We start from the raw sequence: 5,091 nt of genomic DNA, 5'->3' as shown, positions 1-5,091 counted from the left end.
ATTTTTGTCCAGTCTCTTCCCGCATCCCCCACACCCCTTTCCCCCCCCAGAATAGTCAGTCCATTCCCTTTCTATGTCCCTGATTCTATTATAATCACCAGTTTATTCTGTTCATCAGATTATTTATTCACTTGATTTTTAGATTCACTTGTTGATAGATGTGTATTTGTTGTTCATAATTTGTATCTTTACCTTTTTCTTCTTCTTCCTCTTCTTAAAGGATACCTTTCAGCATTTCATATAATACTGGTTTGGTGGTGATGAACTCCTTTAGCTTTTTCTTGTCTGTGAAGCTCTTTATCTGACTTTCAATTCTAAATGATAGCTTTGCTGGGTAGAGTAATCTTGGTTTTTGGTCCTTGCTATTCATCATTTTGACTATTTGTCACTCCCTTCTGGCCTGCATAGTTTTTGTTGAGAAATCAGCTGACAGTCGTATGGGCATTCCCTTGCTTTTCTCTTGCTGCTTTTAAGATTCTCTCTTTGTCTTTACCCCTTGGCATTTTAATTATGATTTGTCTTGGGGTGGTCCTCTCTGGGTTCCTCTTGTTTGGGACTCTCTGTGCTTCCTGGACTTGTACTAGTAAGTCTATTTCTTTCACCAGGTAGGGGAAGTTTTCTGTCATTATTTCTTCAAATAGGTTTTCAATATCTTACTCTCTCTCTTCTTCTGGCACCCCCATAATGTGAATGTTGGTACGCTTGAAGTTGTCCCAGAGGCTCCTTACATTATCTTCATATTATTGGATTCTTATTTTTTTTGCTCTTCTGGTTGGGTTGTTGTTTGCTTCCTCATATTTCAAATCGTTGATTTGATTCTCAAAATTCTCTACTCTACTATTGAATCCCTGTATATTATTCTTTATTTCAGTTAGTGTATGCTTAATTTCTGACTGGTCCTTTTCCATTTTTTTGGAGGTTTTTAGAAGATTCTTGAATAACCTTATAACCGTGGTTTTGAACTCTATATCCAGTAGTTTGCTTTCTTCCATTTCTTTCATTTGTGACATGTTTCTTTGTCTCCGCATTTTGGCTGCTTCCCTGTGTTTGTTTCTATGTATTGGGTAGAACTGCTATGTCTCCTTGAGTTGGTAGAGTGGCCTTGTGTAGTAGGTGTTCTGTAGGGCCCAGTGGCTCAACCTCCCCAGTCACCTGAGCTGGGAGCTCTAGGGTGCATCCCTTTGTGGGCTGTGAGCACAGTTTTGTTGTAGTTGAGACTTGATTGCTGTTGGTGTCACTGGGAGGAATTGACCTCCAGCCCAATTTGCTGTGAGGACTAGCTGTGACTACAATGGGAGAGCTGCTGTGTAGGAGATACCCCTATGGAGCAGAACTTGCTTCAGTGGGGCTTTGGTGCTCACTGAGTCTGCCCCTTGAGTGTGTCTCTTATGGTTGTATAGAGTTGTAATCTGCTATGGTCTGACACTGACCACTGGGTACACTGGCTTTTGGGTCTCCAGGGAGGTCCAAAGTCAGCCACTGCCTGGGCCCACCCAGCAAGAGCTACAGAGAGATCTGCAGATTCTTCCTCTTTGTATTGGGTTTGGAAGTGCCCAGGCGAGGCCCAGCTATGAAGCAAGGCAGGCTGGTGCTAGTGCCAGATCTTGGGCCTTTTATTGATAGGTCTGGGGCTCCCTGACCCAGCTGCAGTTTGTTTGCCAGATTTTAGCCTGAGAAAGAACAGGCCATTGATATGAAAAAGCTGCTGCACACAGGTTGGTTGGGGTTGTAAATTGGATGAGGCAGGGTTTTAGGGAATCATCAGGACAGAGCAAACAGAAATGGCTGCCAGTCAGCCCTGTGACCTGGGAGGTCCCAGCATAGGAACAATGATCTCTGAGAGCACCTCAGTCTGGGAGAAAACTGCCCCAAGTTCCTGCCCTGATGTCAGACAATCCAGTTCCTCCTCGTATGTGTCTGTGTCTTCCAAAGCCTCGCCCTGGTGCTGGAAGTGGAACCTTGTAAGTTCTGTTTGTGGTGCCGGCCTTTTAAGAGGAACAGCTAGGTCTCCAGCAGCCTCTGTGTCACTGAGCCCCAAACAGCACTGGTTTTTACAGCTTGTAGTTACGGGAACTTCTCTTCCCAGCTCTAAGACCCTGAGCTGGGGGTTTGGTGTGGGGCTGGGACCCTTGCTCCTCACAGGCGGCCTCTGTAGAGACGATCTTCCTCCTGATTGAAAAAGCGACACACGTGGGTGTCGGACCAGCCCGTTCTGTGCCTCTGCACCTCCTACTGGTCTCAGTGTGCTGTCTTCTTTACCTCTCTAGTTGTAAGACTTCCATTCAGCCAGCTTCCGGCAGCTCTGAATGATGGTTTCTGTATTTTGGTTGTAATTTTGATGTGGTTGTGGAAGGCAGTGAGTACAGGCGTTACCTATGCAGCCATCTTGGTTCCTCTCCTGCCCATATTTCTTTAATACATTTTTTTTACCCCAATCTATCTCCTTTTCTTTTAGAACTCCAGTTACATATAAGTTAGATTTCTTAATATTTTCCTAGAAGTCACTGAGTCTCTATTCATTTTCTTTTCACTCTTTCTTTCTCTCTGTGCTTTGGTGTAGATAATTTATATTAACCCACCTTTTAGTTTACTGAACTTTTCTTCTGTACTGTCCAATCTGTTATTAAGCTCGCATCCAGTGAATTTTTTATTTCAAGTAATTTTTTTACTTCTAGAATTTTAATTTGGACCTTTTCTTTATTGTTTTTGTTTCTCCAATATTCCCTCTCTATTCACTCATTGTAAGTCTTTGCTATTTCCAACATCTTTGTCATCATCGGATCTGTCCCTATTGACCATTTATCTCCTGGTTATTGCTCACATTTTCCTACATGTGTGTACTCAGTTTTTAAATTTTATGACAAACATTGTGAATACTACTTTTTTGAGATTCTAAATTGTCTGCTTTTAAGCAGTTTTTCTTCCCCGTTATGCCCGGCTATCAGCTGTCAGTGCTTTTAGCTGACAGGATACCTGCCTCTTGCTGCTTTATTCCCTACTCTTCCGATTTTGCTATTTTCTAATCTGCAGTTAGCTAGGAAACCATTCAATCTAGCTTGTTAGCATTATGTAAAGTACAAATAAGCAGACTTGAGTGGGTCTCTGAGGACTCCTGAATCAAGTGCAGGAACTTTAATGTACATATTTTAGTGTAGTTTAGATATTTAAAGATTCGTATTCATTTTTGGTAATTGGTATTAGATGCATGAAATACACTTTTGTGTTGAAACCATGCCCTGAATAGAGACAATAGTTCTCAAAAGGGCTCCTAATTTCTGGTTGATGTCAACTTAAGTTATGTGTGCATATTTTTGCTTTTCTGCTTTTAGATGTTAGAAGAAATATTTGTTGATATTTGTGATGTTCCAGCAGCCTCCATTAGTGTGACTTTCCTCTTAGGATTTTTTAATGCGTCTAATATTTTCTCTGGCTCTTTGCCTTAAGTCTAATGACAGCATTTTAAAATTTGGTTTGTAAATCCTCACACTAAAAAAAAAGTACTGTTTGAGTAGGCCAAATAGCCGAATTATTGATCAGAAGGAAGCTAAATGTACATGGCTAAAGGATTTCCAAGGTGCATCTGTGAGATTTGATCCCTTATTTCCCCTTGTTCAGGAAAGCTCAGAATGAAACAAATGTAGTATATTTTTGAAAAGGCTACCTTTAATTGCATTTGTCTCATTGGGGTATGTGGGAGTTGAGAAAAAGTTATGTCTCTTACTTAAGATCCTTCTCCCCATTTGCATCCCTAGAATGAGCCTCTCAGAGGTTAAACCTACATTTTACCAAGTAAATGCTGGTTTTCTGGGAAGACATTTTGGCATCTTTTTGTTTTTCTGTACTTGTGTCCTTGACCTAAATTAGCAAGTCTTCCTCTTTTCCAGCTCTTCCCGAAGACACTCTTCATGTCTTGTCCGTGTCATACCTGACAGAGTTCAGGTGTAGTCTTGGTTTTTAATTATAAGGATCATGGGAAAAGAAGACTTTAGTGTCTTGCTTTCAGAACTGGATCTTTTAGAGAACAGCCTATCAAATACAAGCAAGTTTGCTACTTTAGATGATAAGGAAACCCTCTATAAGAAAGGTTCATGTATTGACAGAAAAATAGAAGTTTGGTCAGTTTCAGATACAGGCTTTCCTGGGTGTATAATATTATGTAAGGGGTAGAGACTTCACACTGCTGTCTCTCAAAGGTGGTCTTGTGTAATAGCCTCCCTATTACCATTCTAGAAAGTCTATGTCTAATTATCCATCTTTAAGTAGTGAAGAATGGCACCTGAGTGGCAAGAGTCCAGATGGGACTGAGGGAGACAAGCAATGTTAGACATTTCCTGTGATTAGGCTGGATTAGATTGAAGCATAATAAGATTTTCTGTGCTCTGAGTAAAGTGCTCTTAAACTTGGCACCAATGGGAGCAGAATTCCAGTTTGTCAGCCGTGGAATTTGAAGTCTTCTTGCATGTTAGAAAAAGGTTTTCGGGCTCTTTGGCCTCTGTATCACCCATTGTCTTTTAAATCCCCAGGAGAATCTCTAGGGGGCCTGCTTTGGAAGGAGTGGGGCCTGGGTTGGCCTGATGCCCACCCCCGCATGACAAATCAGATCAGTAATTCCTCCTGTGTGTGGTATTCGTAGTAGAGCCCTAGGTTCCCATTAAGAATTTAGCTGATCCCCACAACAGCCTCTGGCCTACAGGGCACGTACTATAATTCCATTTTATAGTGAACAGAACAAAGACCTTGAAAAGGAAGTGACCAGCTCCAGGCCCTGCCAGTCTAAATTGTGATGCACTGACTTAAACCTCTTCTCCTGACGCTTAGGTTGACATTCTTTCTGTTACATCATCTGAAAGCTAATGAGTGATAATTAGAGGAAGAGTTCACTTTGGGATGGAATAAAGTAGAAATTTTCAGAGTCTTGGTAGATATTCAAAAGAACTGGTCTCATTAATCTTTAGAACAGGAATTTTAATCTTTATTGCAATCTGGAACCCCCTAGGATAGTGGTTGGCAAACTGCAGCTTGGCAAACCGCGGCTCACGAGCCACATGCGGCTCTTTGGCCCCTTGAGTGTGGCTCTTCCACAAAATACCG

At 41.6% G+C, this 5,091-nt stretch overlaps 1 protein-coding gene across 1 annotated transcript in view; it reads left to right on the top strand.

Moving 5' to 3' along the window:
- The window catches only part of MAN1C1 (mannosidase, alpha, class 1C, member 1), a 138,753-nt gene that overhangs the window by 18,422 nt on the left and 115,240 nt on the right, over positions 1-5,091 (top strand). The window lies entirely within an intron of this gene.

Source organism: Myotis brandtii, unplaced genomic scaffold, assembly GCF_000412655.1.
Source record: "Myotis brandtii unplaced genomic scaffold, ASM41265v1 scaffold456, whole genome shotgun sequence".
Lineage (NCBI taxonomy): Eukaryota > Metazoa > Chordata > Mammalia > Chiroptera > Vespertilionidae > Myotis > Myotis brandtii.
Note: the sequence above shows the minus strand (reverse complement) of the source record. Positions and strands in the feature narration are given on the sequence as shown.